Genomic DNA, 13,293 nt, shown 5'->3' on the forward strand with positions numbered 1-13,293 from the left:
TGGGGTTTTCTCGTGTCCACTCTTTGCTCGCTTTGCTTCTGGTCCTGTTTTCTGCTGCTTGCTATGTCTTTTAAACATGTTGGCAAACTGAAACTCTATAACACACAATTTTATGGTTACAAATGTGTCGATAGCCAATCTTGGTTGTTTACTATTGTTTTTATAAAACCCACTGACAATGTCATGCCACTTTTCTTTGTGACGCAAACACGATCACTCTTACACGACTAACATTCTAACACTAGATAATTGTTCTGTTACCTTCCTTAGACAGTGTTTGCTGCTTATTTTTAGCCACTGCTGCTGTCTCAGTTTTGCACAGCCACTACACAAGACCTGGGCACCAAAACCTTCATCATCACCTGCTGATGTTGAGCAAGGCGGAATTGCGTGGCACGTTTTTTTGCAAACTTTGCAAAAATGGCTTCCAAATTCCTTCTTGCATGAAACGCAAACTAGTAATTAGGCAACAACAATGAAAACATAAGTTAAGATAATGTAATGAACGTTTTTTTGGTATCAAAGGCAAGCAGCACTAGTTTTAGCAACACACAAATGTTGGTTTGGTACTCTTAGTGAGAAGTGAATATTGTCGAGGAATCACCGAATCAGCTCCTGCAATCAACCAATGGCTGATATATATTGTGTATATTATTGTTAGGAAAATTTTCGGCTATTGTAACGCGTGAATTTACCTGATTTAACTGCTTGAATCTCAGCCATCTAGTAAAAATAAATAAACAATTAGATAAAAAGGTTTTTCAAAAATCTCGCTTTATCACCAAACAATAGCGAGCTAAGCCCTGTTAGTTCGTTAGCAAACCGGTTTTAATTATAAATTGCTTCATTTATCAATATGTTTTATGTAAGGATTGTGAATTTTATTTGCCTTAAATGTATTAAAACATGCTTTGTAGTTTGTAATACAAGAAATCCTTTCGTACCACTACTTTTAGGTTACACAAAAAACATAACTGTTAAATAATAACTTGTTTCCCGGGCGTTTAGTGTTAGAAGCGTTAATGCTTTCAGAATTTTTATCATTTGTAATTTTGTATCAGTACTTTTGATTTTACTAAACCATTACGTGTACTCACCTTACAAATTTGAACACCCCAAGTTGGTTTAATTAAATATCACGTATCACCGTAGAATACACCGAAGAATCGATATGGTTTGCCTTGAAGTCACTTAAAAGAGAAAGCTCGAAAACGAAAGCAAAGAATGTGTAGTTAATCTGCTCAGATATCATATTTCTAGTCATCAAACGCTTATTGGCTTACCAACCAATTAACGGAACTTGCCTGTCAAAACAGCTTGTAAGATTGACATTCAACAGGCAACAATTTTGTTCAACGGAAACAACAGCGCTGCAGCGCACATGTGCTGATATTGCGCAATAATTTCTCGCGCTGCGCGGCAAATTTCACAAATGCGCGGCGAACAAGAAATTTTTTAAAATCTGCGCGTCAGGACGCGCATTTCTCCCGAAATTGCGCAAGCTAGATCTAGGTTGCGCAAGACATACTTTCCAGTCTGGGTTCTGCTTCACTTACATTCATTTCCTTCCCTAAACAATGTTTGAAATCTAAATTGAATATCTCGTTTATGATTGTTGTATTTTATGGTTTGACAATAACTATGTTTAAATGCTTATCACGAATAATAAAGCAATTTTCGCACAAGTTTTAGAGTTGAACTGTAACTACAATGATCATTGTTCTTAGAAATATTTAAATGACAAACCATCTTTGTTCTACTTATAGATAGGTAAATAAAATAAAATTAATTCGAGTCGCCATCTAAGGATGTAAAATCTTATTCTTACCGTTATATTAGATGGAAGGAATATTCCTTGATATCATGATCATATATCGCCAGAAAAATATTTGTGGATGATAACATAAGAATTGCACAAACACACTTCCTAATTCAAGTTCAATATAAGGGATGGGCTACTACAGATTACTGAGTAATCAATATCGCTTGATACCAGGCTTCTAGCGAAATAATCCATACCTTATATGTCGATACCATAGAAGCATCGTAATATTTTCTATTACTCTACAAACACTGTAATGTTTAGCCAAAATTCATAGGTAAATTTGTCTTTGTACGTTTTATATAACGAAATTCATAGACAATAAACTCAATGGGGACATAGCTCTGTCCCCCGTTTTTCGTGTCCGCCGGGAAAGAGTTGACATTGATTTCTTGATAGATAGATAGATAGATGATTTATTTCTATTGTCTGGGAACTTGGAATCATCCCATAATGAATTTAATATGGCATTATAGAATGCTCAATGCGTATCCGCGTACCTTGTATTCCACAATTTAGCCAAACCAAAGAACTTTGATACAATAGTAGAGTGGCTAACAATATCGTTTCAAAATTAATGTGTTATACAATTTTACTCACCACATATGACCTAAACGTCTAATTCTTCATTTCAACACGTTGCATAACGTAGTCACCACAATATGATTCAGAAAAATATTTTCAATAGAAGATGCCAAAAAGTATTCGTGTCCGATCTTGAATGCATGACAAATTGCTTTTCTGAAATCCGAGACTGAAGATTAGCAGATAGAGTGGGTACATGAGTGGGTACAAAACACCGGTCGGCTTAACAATTTTTCAATTCAAAATGTCTTTACGCAACTATGGAAACATTTTGCTTTTGCAAAAGAATGCACGAAAATTGCAGTGAAAATGACATCCCTCTTGCACCTTCTCTAACCAAGGTTATGAAGGGTGTACACCCCTAGCTTTGCAACCCTCAGTAAATCCTTCCCTGTGATCATTTATGATTACTTGACAGTAGTTTCAGAATTCACTATTTACTTTAAACATAGATGCAGACCGACCTGTTCTTGACTAACTGCAAACCCTCAGAAAGGGTGCTGTTTGTAGCAAGTAGCCATTTCGATGTATAATATAATGACTCATTAATTTCGAATAGACATTAAATCTATGAGCTCCATTGAAAAGATTTACCTAAACTTTTATCCTTAAGTGCTCACATCAACATTCAAAGCTCTTCATTTAACCCTACGCCGAATACATTAGGGGTATTTCCTCATTATCTTTTAAATGTATTTGGCTCATGTAAAATGCGACGTATGAAACAGGCCCAAGTCTCGTTTACAGTTTTAATTTTATGCTTCGAACTTACGGCTATAGTTCACACACCAATTTAGCAAATTACTTTCGAACGACTTAAAATTATAGCGTTCAAATCAAAATTCAAAAATATTGTTGTTGGCTTCCAAAGTCGAAACACATGGCACATGCTGTAACCATGACGACAAATGTAAAATAATTTTTTTATATTATACAAATACTTTGGTGAAATGCGTCGTCAGATCTTAATGTAACTCACGACAATGACATAAGGCTACTTAGAATGTGAGAAGAAAATAATAGAAGAGCAAGTTCTTCGTATTAGAAAAAACTAATTTCTTGTACAAAGTCTAAGGCTACAGGCCCATTGGCAAAGCCAAAGCGAGGAGAAAAAAAGATAAAGCCCCTAAAGCCGTCGCTATATTGACATATTTATACCACACATTAATCGCCGACGCATGTCATTGATGATGTCACTGTCATTATACTTTAACATCCCCTCAGGCCCTGACTTACAAAGGTTTACAATGCTCTACGAAATTGTGATACATGATATTTTTCTTTTCCAAAGAGAATTCTTAGTTCAAGAAATATATGCTCTAGATGATTAGATGAGCAAATGATCAGAGGAGGCAAAATCATGAGAAAACTTTGAAAATTCAGATCTTTAAACGGCTGAAAATGACCATTTTATAGATGTTTCGTAGAGCAAGTAATATATGACCTTTTTTAAAGTCATTATATTACTTGCTCTACGAAACAGCAACATCTTAGAATTTTTTCAAAACATTTTTCCAAGAATTAAAATCCCAAAGGACCAAGGTGTTGATTACATAAGAAAGTTATCAAGGCCAGGAGAAGCAGAATGTGATTATATACGATGAATCCCCGATCTACTGTGCTTAGAAACAAAAAGAGGGACAAAAAATTTCGTTGAATATAACCAATTTACACATTGCCCATTGACCAATATGTTAAGCATACTTACGAATAAAGTTATTGTACAGTTACAATGCTTGATTTTTCCCAATGGTTATTGAACTTGTTACTTTTTGAATTTTTGAATATTACTTGCCCTATGTTAAGCAATAACCTTGACAATTCCAATAACTTATTGACAACAAAAAACTTATTTGGTTACAACATGTAAGGTGCCTCTCCTTATTTGACTAGAAATTATTGGATACAAAAAATATCAAGTTGTTTTTCCCCATAATATCTCTAACCTGTATGTACTTTCTTATTAATGACATTGACATATTGGACGTGACGATATTTGAACTTTAATTAACTTACTTGAGTAAGTCTACATTTTACTATGGACTAATGATAAAAATGTTCTATTTATGTTCTAATTTACTCTGTCTATTTCATAACAGAGGCGTAGTAAACTCGTTGATGAGGAAGGGGGAGGGGCTCGAATTTATGAATGCATATCTTAATCTAAAGAAAAGAATGCATTTCAAAAAGAATTTAATTCTGCAGAACATGCATTTATGAATACGTTCTCCCCCAAATATTGAGGTTGCTAAAAATTGCATATCGATGTAATATTTATGATCATTGTAACAATTTCAATGGTTGTAAAAACACAAATTGTATTTTGACATGCCATAACAAATTACAGTCATCAAAGTTCTGGAGGAACCGACATAAAATAAAGATGACAATCCATATTCTGCCTGCTGTCCTCAAAGAGATTGCTGACCTCAAGGTCTTTTAATTCAAGTCCATTTAGTTCATCTTGATTTGTTTCCTGAAGTGAATCGGCATCATCAACTTGATTTGATTCCTCTGTCAGAAATTATAGAAATTAGTAAAAAGGTTTTTTATTTGTTTGAAAATGTAGTCAAGAACGGTATGTAGTAAGAGACAGCCAATCTACTGACTCGTGAAAGTCATAGTGGAATATATCGTAAACAAGCTTAAAAAAAATGACAAAATCAAGAACAACCAGATTTGTCAAATGGATCACTTTAGGGCAGGCCATGTGAACTGTGAGTAGGGCTGTCCCCAGAAAGTTAATGGGAGGGGAGGGGGGGGCTTATTCACATATTTAGTTGCGCACAACTGATTTCTTTTTAAAGCAATTTGCTGAAAGTGCCAATGCAACGAAAATTTTGTAAGTTAAACTATGTTTGCAATGACTAGAACCTTTGAAATTACAGTGTACTTTCTAAAACAGTAAATGTATATTCTCGTGATTTTGACGTTTTTGTTATTTCCAATTTATCTAACTTTTGACGTCATATTGTATAATGAGTTCCCACAATGTTTCAAATACTCTTCAGTTTACGGACAACTTCAGGTTGATACTAGTAGGCAGCATTTTATAGCATTAACTCCGTCACAATGAAGGGAACTCTGTCCTTGTGAAGTAAAGTATCAGTAAATATACCTAATAATTTTAGTTCTCATTACGCAACGTGACGTCACAAGTTAGATATATCGGACATAGCAAGAACCTCAATATCTCAAGAATTAAAAGTGATATGCATAAACTGGTTTAGAATGTTCATTGTCAATTTAAAATATCTCTTCAATAAAGTATTACTCAGATAGCAAAATTTTCGTTTCATAGGCGCTTTAAGAAATTAAACAACTCGCTTTCAAAAAAATCAGTCAGGCACAATTGAATATATGAATAACACACCCCCCTCACCAATCAACGTTTACCAGGTGGCCGTGACTGTGAGATGTATGTGCGGGGGTATCAAAAAAATAGTCAGTGACGAAAAACTTTGCAACATATTTGCGAAAATTTAAGTGGAAATAGGCTGAATAGGAAATTAAAGGTGACGACTTCTAAAGAAGTCAAAACGTCAGTCAACATCAATAACTGTAATAACGTAAATGGTTTAAGCCCAGGCGTATCGTCACATGTTTTTAGTTGTAGATCGTCATGGTTAGTAGAGTCCTGAGAAAGTCAACTTGACTTTAACGGTGACTACTGCTAAGGAAGTCAAAACGTCAGTCAGTATCAATAACTGTAATAACGTACAGGGTTTGAACCCGGATGTATCGTTACATGTTTCTAGATGTAGATCGTCATGGTTAGTAGAGTCCTGAGAAAGTCAACTTGACTTTAAAGGTGACGACTACTAAGGAAGTCAAAACGTCAGTCAATATCAATAACTGTAATAACGTAAATGGTTTGAACCCGGACGTATCGTTACATGTTTCTAGATGTAGATTGTCATGGTTAGTATAGTCTTGAGAAAGTCAACTTGACTTTAAAGGTGACCACTGTTAAGGAAGTCAAAACGTCAGTCAATAACAACAACTGTAATAACGTAAATGGTTTAAACCCGGACGTATCGTTACATGTTTCTAGATGTAGATCGTCATGGTTAGTAGAGTCCTGAGAAAGTCAACTTGACTTTAAAGGTGACGACTGGTAAAGAAGTCTAAACGTCAGTCAACGTGAGTAACTGTAATAACGTAAATGGTTTGAACCTGGGCGTATCGTTACATGTTTCTAGATGTAGATCGTCATGGTTAGTAAAGTCCTGAGAAAATCAACTTGACTTTAAAGGTGACCACTGCTAAAGAAGTCAAAACGTCAGTCAACATCAATAACTGTAATAACGTAAATGGTTTGAACCCTGGCGTATCGTTACATGTTTCTAGATGTAGATCGTCATGGTTAGTAAAGTCTTGAGAAAGTCAACTTGACTTTAAAGATGACGACTGCTAAGGAAGTCAAAACGTCAGTCAACATCAATAACTGTAATAACGTAAATGGTTTGAACCCAGGCGTATCGTTACATGTTTCTAGATGTAGATCGTCATGGTTAGTAGAGTCCTGAGAAAGTCAACTTGACTTTAAAGGTGACTACTGCTAAGGAAGTCAAAACGTACATCAACAACAACAAAAACAGTCTTTCTCATAACTCTACTAAACTGGACGATTTACATCTACAAACATGTGAAAATTTGACATTAGTTAAATCATTGGAAGTCAAATTACTTATTTCCACCAAAGGTTTTTGCGAACCTTGTACGCTGATCGATTTAGCAACGTTCTCTCAACTGTTATGTTTTTTCAATTTTCCCCAATCCTTTGGGGTAACCATTACCTCCGTAGGATTTTTAGCACTTCAACAGGACAGCATATTGATATTTACTGTCTCGATTCAGAGACAAATCGTTTGTTCGTAGGGCCGTACTGCCACTGTAGGATTTTAATGGAATATGAATTTCAACAATCGCTTGCAACTAAAAAATACGTCAAACATGTCAAATACATCGTAAATATGAGTGGACAACAATTAATAAGAATTTATAAAATTTCAATGTCGCCAGTGAGGTGCCAGGTTTGAATGGAATTCTAAATATAAAGATAAGATCCCAAAAGATCGTGTTTAAGAAAGCCATCGGCATTTGATTTTTTCAGTATTTATTTAAAAAAGCAATCGACGTTTCGTCTTGACTCAAGACATCTCAGACTAATTACATAGACTTAAGCCTAGGCCACACTATCGTCGATAATCACGAAAACGAAAACCAAACGAAAATTCGTGCACAAAATACATGCCAGACACGACGTAAAATTGCAAGCATGTTTACAAAGATCGGCTAAAACGTAAACGGTATTATTGCTGGATGTGTCTCTGTAGTAGCCGTTGCGGTAACAAAACAAGCAAAAAGGAAAAAGTGTCTTCCTTTGGCAAGAAGATACTCCTTCTGAAGTTGAAAGCAACCATTTAGCAAGACAATCAAAGGCCGATTCTAGATTGACCCAATTAATAAACGACGTGATCGACTTGGATTATTTAACAATTTGATTGAAAAGTTACGAGAACCGAACAAAGAAAACAGACTCATAAAATAATTGCGAATGACGACAAATTGTTTTTTCTCGCATCGGATTTATTAAAATTCGTGCCACCCCGCCATCTTTGTGTAGTTAAGTTTTAGATTATTAGCCAATTGCATGCGTTTTCATTAACGAAAAATGTCAAAAGTTTAACTCTTCTTATAAGCACAAAAACGAAATTTTCGTTGAGTTTTCGTTCAAGATTTTCGTTGCGGCAGTTTTCGTTCTAATTTTCGTCGATGTGGACGATAGTACGGCCTAGGCTTTACTACGATGCTCAAAAGTTCCTTTTTATTACTTTTATTTTTCTGTGTGCCCTTTCACAGGAAGCAACTATCTTTAACTCCCTTTTTTCTCTTCAGATCTTAAAAACTCTTAAATTGGTCTTTGGAATAATTGCGAGAGGGGGGGGAGAATGAACGTCTCTCTCAGCTCTCTTTATGGTAAATTTCCCTCCATTACTCATCCCCCCTTATATCTTGTACAATCTTTCTTACATTTCCTTACAATACTCAAAATCAACTTTACACTGTAAGTACACATCCACACAAACCTCACACCTTAACTATCTAAGTAATTACATCTCATTTGAAGATGTCTTGAGTCGAGACGAAACGACAAACGTCACTTGCTTTGTTTTAATAAGTATCAAATAAATCGAACGCTTATGGTTATCTTTGAAACAATCTGTTGGACTCTAACCTTTAGGTTGATAATTCAATATAAATTCTTTAATATTTCAAACATGTTACCTTCTTCAATACGTAAAACACTGTCTAGTTCTTGTTGATCAACGTTATCAACGTCGTCGTCGGCGCTCATGATTCACTGTATAGAGAAAAAAACGTCAAACTAGATTAATTGGTCAATTTTGACTTCAAAATATCATTTAATTTTAATAAACATCGACTACAAATCATCTGGAGTTGCAACTACGTAATAAGTACTGTGCTTATAGCCATGCATTAAAGTCAATAACGAGCATAACTTCTGTTCAACGAGAATGATCATGACGAAGTAAGAGATTGCAAACTATACAATATCACATGGGAAAATACGTCATTATGTCGTAACAAAACTCCATCATTCTTTGCGGACGCAGACGTGGTGCATAATAAAAGTGAAAGCCGTTAAGGAGAGTAGCCTTTGTCATTTCTCAAATATATATGTTGACTGATGACTCTAAGCGATAAAATAAAATGCAGTCTACTGCTGTCGACACCTTAAGAATAAAATTGAATTTCAACAGATAAATTTTCACAAACTCTTTCGATTTTTGAAATAGAATTTGCCAACAACCATCATGCATAGCGCGTTTGTTCATTTCACATCAAAACAATTGTAGAATCAAATATATCAACTATTTTTACTTAAAAAACGAATATCAAAAATCATCAAACATTGCAGTGATTAGTACAACGAATTATGTAACAATAAATTCATATTTGGGAAGTGTTATGTCCGAACATTTCTAGGAGCGAATGTTTATTAAATGATTTTTATCTTTTGTCGAAGACTCAAAGATATTTCGATCTTGTGGAAGCTGCTTTTAGTTAACCTCTTAATCACAAGCAGTAACTAACGGTGATTTACATTGACTAGTCTTTGGGATCGCATGTAATTTTGCATTGCTTACAATCATTCATACAATTTATGAAACTTTTAGCAACATATAGATAGCGAATGTTCACGGAAATAATCTTAACAATCTGTGACAAACTGGAATTCGAATTCAGGAGTTCGTTCCCATGTACTTTACTTATGTCACTGAAATTCGAACAACAAATACTTAATACATGATAATTACCTTTTGATGAAAATGCTTTGCACAATTTTATCGAAATTTTCGTAAGGCGTCTTCTCCAATGAATACGATGACTAGAAAATAAAAGTATTGATCTTAGGAAGAATGTCATATGATCTCTGCGTGACTAGAAATACTATAGGATTAAATATCATGTGTATAAACTCACGTTAGTTAACCTAATTTCTGTCAATAAAAGACAAAAATTAGTCAATTTGATAAAAGAATTTTTGGTTTCAAAAGAATTATTTCACAATATACAGCATAAGACTTCGGTAGAGAATTTTTTTATTTCACAGTAAATGCTACACGCAAGAAAATACTGGAAATTAAAAGTGCTAATTTAATAGTCAATTGGTAAAGAAGTGACGACAATAAAAGTGTAGATTTTAGGAGAGGTCTGGTAGTGCAGCCACCAAAGATATTAAAGAAAGTTGAAACATTGCCCAGAAATACTCAGTTCAATTGTACTAATGATTGGTTTTGCTAAAATTGAGGGAGTTAAAATGTTTCCGACAGAGGTGGGCAATTTATTTTTGGAAGTTAAATCTAAGTTTGCGTGCCCCACCCTTTACCCCTCCTCAGTAAATCTGTCCATGTTTTATAGTGATTATCTTATTAATGGCAGGAGACATGGTAAAGCTGTAATGGAGAAAGTTCTTTTAAAATACTTTTGTTTTCTTGGATTACAGTAAATCACTCTACAAATATGGAATAAGGAACAATTTTTCGTTGAAAGAAAACTTACATCGTCGATAGGGAAACAATTCTTATACTAAATCTTCCTAAGTTAAAATGGGAATAATAGTATATATCAATATATGAGTGATTATTTTACTTTTATTGCCAATTCGTAATAGTTAAATTTTAACGTTGCCAACAAATAGCGACACTCTTTTTTAAGCAACATTTTTCAAAGATGAAAGTTCAACATACACCATGTCATGAAGAAATTTATATTGCATACGAATGAACGTAAGTTGTGATCTAAACATGTTTTTGCTCAATAACCACATACCCAGAACTACATACGTTGTCTGTGAATTTTAGATAGGTGTGCTAAATATACAATGAAAAATATTAGCTACATGAAAACTTTGCAAAGAACATGAAATTAGCACGATAATTAATATCTCACTGTTGGTCATATATAAGTAACTAACGGTTTAAGCTTGTACACAGCTACATAGTATCTCTTGTAATTGTTGGCAGTATTGAGCACATGCTCTGTTCTACAGAGAAAAAATCCCAGTCTGCTTTCAAGACTTCTATCAACAGGCTATGTTGATTTTGTAGAAGTCATTTCTTTAGAAAATGTCAAATGTCATACATACATACATATAACAATTTATAAAACCAACACATACAGTGTTTTGTGAAGAAGCAAAAAATGCTATGTTCCAACAGATATTTCAGAATGCAAGATTAGTAAGAGATGTTGTGTGACTGGTAACTTTATAATAAGTCTCAAAGTATTTCAAAGTTTGGAAAAATATAATTGTATTGGGCATTAATTTGATTAAATCCAAACTGAGGTTGTTGCTTTTGTTTAAATATTTTGCTACCATTATATTCAAAGATGTGTTGTCTCATTTAACACATAAACGAATGCAGCATTGATAAATTAAAATTTAAAATAAAATGAGCAAAAAAAACAAATGTGTTGCCTTTTAGGTCCTTCTCAACTAAACCCCAATAACAATGACAACATTCTACAGCATAATTCATAAAATGTTTAAATTTACTGTTTCATTTATGACCACATATAAAATAAAATGCACTCGCCAGATAATTGTTCAAAATCTATATTATAAATCAATAAAAAACTTTACTTACCACTGTACGTTTTACAGACATTAATGACGATGTGTTTACGGAATCATGAAGCATGCGACGTTTGAAAATTGCATCGCTCGCTCGCACATTCTGACGATTTCTTTTCTCTTTCATTTCATAAATTTCATACACACATATAATTTTTCATAGCTCATACAACCAAACAACCACATAAACGATGACAAAAACACAAGACTAATGAAGAAAAGTTAAATCACGTTTTTTTACGACTACTTCCGCTTGCATGAGCACCAAGACTGTTGTTTTGTAAGGGGGGGGGGGGACGTGATATGTTGCAAATGTTTTGAGCTGATGATATTCTTTATCAGTTGATGGTTGCATGTGAAAAGAGCGAAGTTTTTGGATGTGTATTTTCTGCTAATAACTCATACAATACAGATCCTATAACAAAAGAAAAGGTATAGTCATTTTTTAACCTCATGGTTTGCCACAGACCATAGGTACTAGGGCTTCTTTATTTGAAAGTTGGTGCTACAGTTGATGAAAGTAATAGAAAAGATTTGATTAGTTTGTAACACGCTCCCTATTAATTTATCTCATTTCCTCATTATTCTTATAACTTATCCAAATTTATATCTCTCATTGTTACTGTATCATAATACTTTTATAAACCCTGTATTTATTTATTTATTCACTCATACTGAAGATGGCATCATGAGATGTCGAAACATGTCTATTTTCAAAAAACTCGTCGTCTATATTAAATACCAAACAAAGGAACTGGCATAAAATTCTGCAAATTCACTATAGCGGCGATTGAAATTGTTGATCGTCTTGCTTTTATCTTTGACATACCAGCAAAATGATTCAGCTTAAAGCACTTCGTGCATATTTTTCCATAAGTCTTGCATTTCCCTCGCTTGTGAGTGTAAGAATAAAATTTACAGTCTTTTAGTAGGGATTTATAGTAACTGAATGATTCTCTGCCAATGTTTTTCTTTTTGTTTCTCGTGAATTTTCTCTTCTGTATACTGTCAATATATTCTTTGCCTTTTAATTTCCTTTTTAAGTTCCTTCGTTTGTCCCGTTGTTTTCTCAGCAGCATGTCCATTTGTATAGTTTTCTGTAGTGTTTATTCTGGTTCTCTAAGAAGACGTTCACGAAGACGGTTATCATTAAGTCCACATATGATAATGTCACAGATGAGATCATCTCGAAGTATTTTAAACTTGCATTCAGCATTACGCTTCTTCATACTAAAGTTTGATTTTCACGTAGGCATTTGTTATCTGTTATAAATATGCCTGCGTTAACTATTTAAGGTATAGTAGTAGTATATGAAATGTTATATACCAACTTTCAGAAACTACACCAGCTGTCCTACTTAGTTTCGGTTGGGAATAATTAAACCACGTACAGGAAAACGTGGAGATCCAATTGATTTTCCACTTGTAAATGTCCTAAAAACTTTTTCTATCTTAAAAACCGACATGGAATATTTTTTGCAAATGTATATGTATATATGTATATATATGTTAGAGTCCACACCAAAGTAACCAAATAAAATGACAAAATACAATCAACTTGTTCGACTGTAGTGTAAATGACATAGATGATAAGCAAAAACACAAAAAGAACAATATTGGTTTACTGTGAAGTACCTTAAATGATAACCTAGTTGGTTACAACTAATATAACACCCAAGAAAAAAATTAATGCGACAGTTGAAAATTAAATGCGAGGAGT

General features: G+C 33.9%; 1 long non-coding RNA gene across 5 annotated transcripts; it reads right to left on the bottom strand.

The window, feature by feature from the left end:
• Window positions 1–4,330: 4,330 nt before the first annotated feature.
• LOC124450538 lies at window positions 4,331–11,828 on the bottom strand. 5 transcript variants are annotated; one of them, XR_006950063.1, is made up of 5 exons: window positions 11,587–11,828; window positions 9,754–9,824; window positions 8,699–8,774; window positions 7,255–7,345; window positions 4,331–4,919 (listed from the first exon to the last, which is right to left on the bottom strand). It is a non-coding gene; the product is annotated as an uncharacterized LOC124450538 (long non-coding RNA). The 5 variants fall into 5 exon arrangements; XR_006950059.1 differs by having other exon boundaries at window positions 4,331–4,921; window positions 7,207–7,345; XR_006950060.1 differs by lacking the exon at window positions 11,587–11,828 and adding an exon at window positions 10,499–10,852 and having other exon boundaries at window positions 4,331–4,921; window positions 7,207–7,345.
• Window positions 11,829–13,293: the final 1,465 nt, after the last annotated feature.

Source organism: Xenia sp. Carnegie-2017, unplaced genomic scaffold (assembly GCF_021976095.1).
Source record: "Xenia sp. Carnegie-2017 unplaced genomic scaffold, XeniaSp_v1 HiC_scaffold_24, whole genome shotgun sequence".
NCBI classification, from domain to species: Eukaryota; Metazoa; Cnidaria; class Anthozoa; order Malacalcyonacea; family Xeniidae; genus Xenia; species Xenia sp. Carnegie-2017.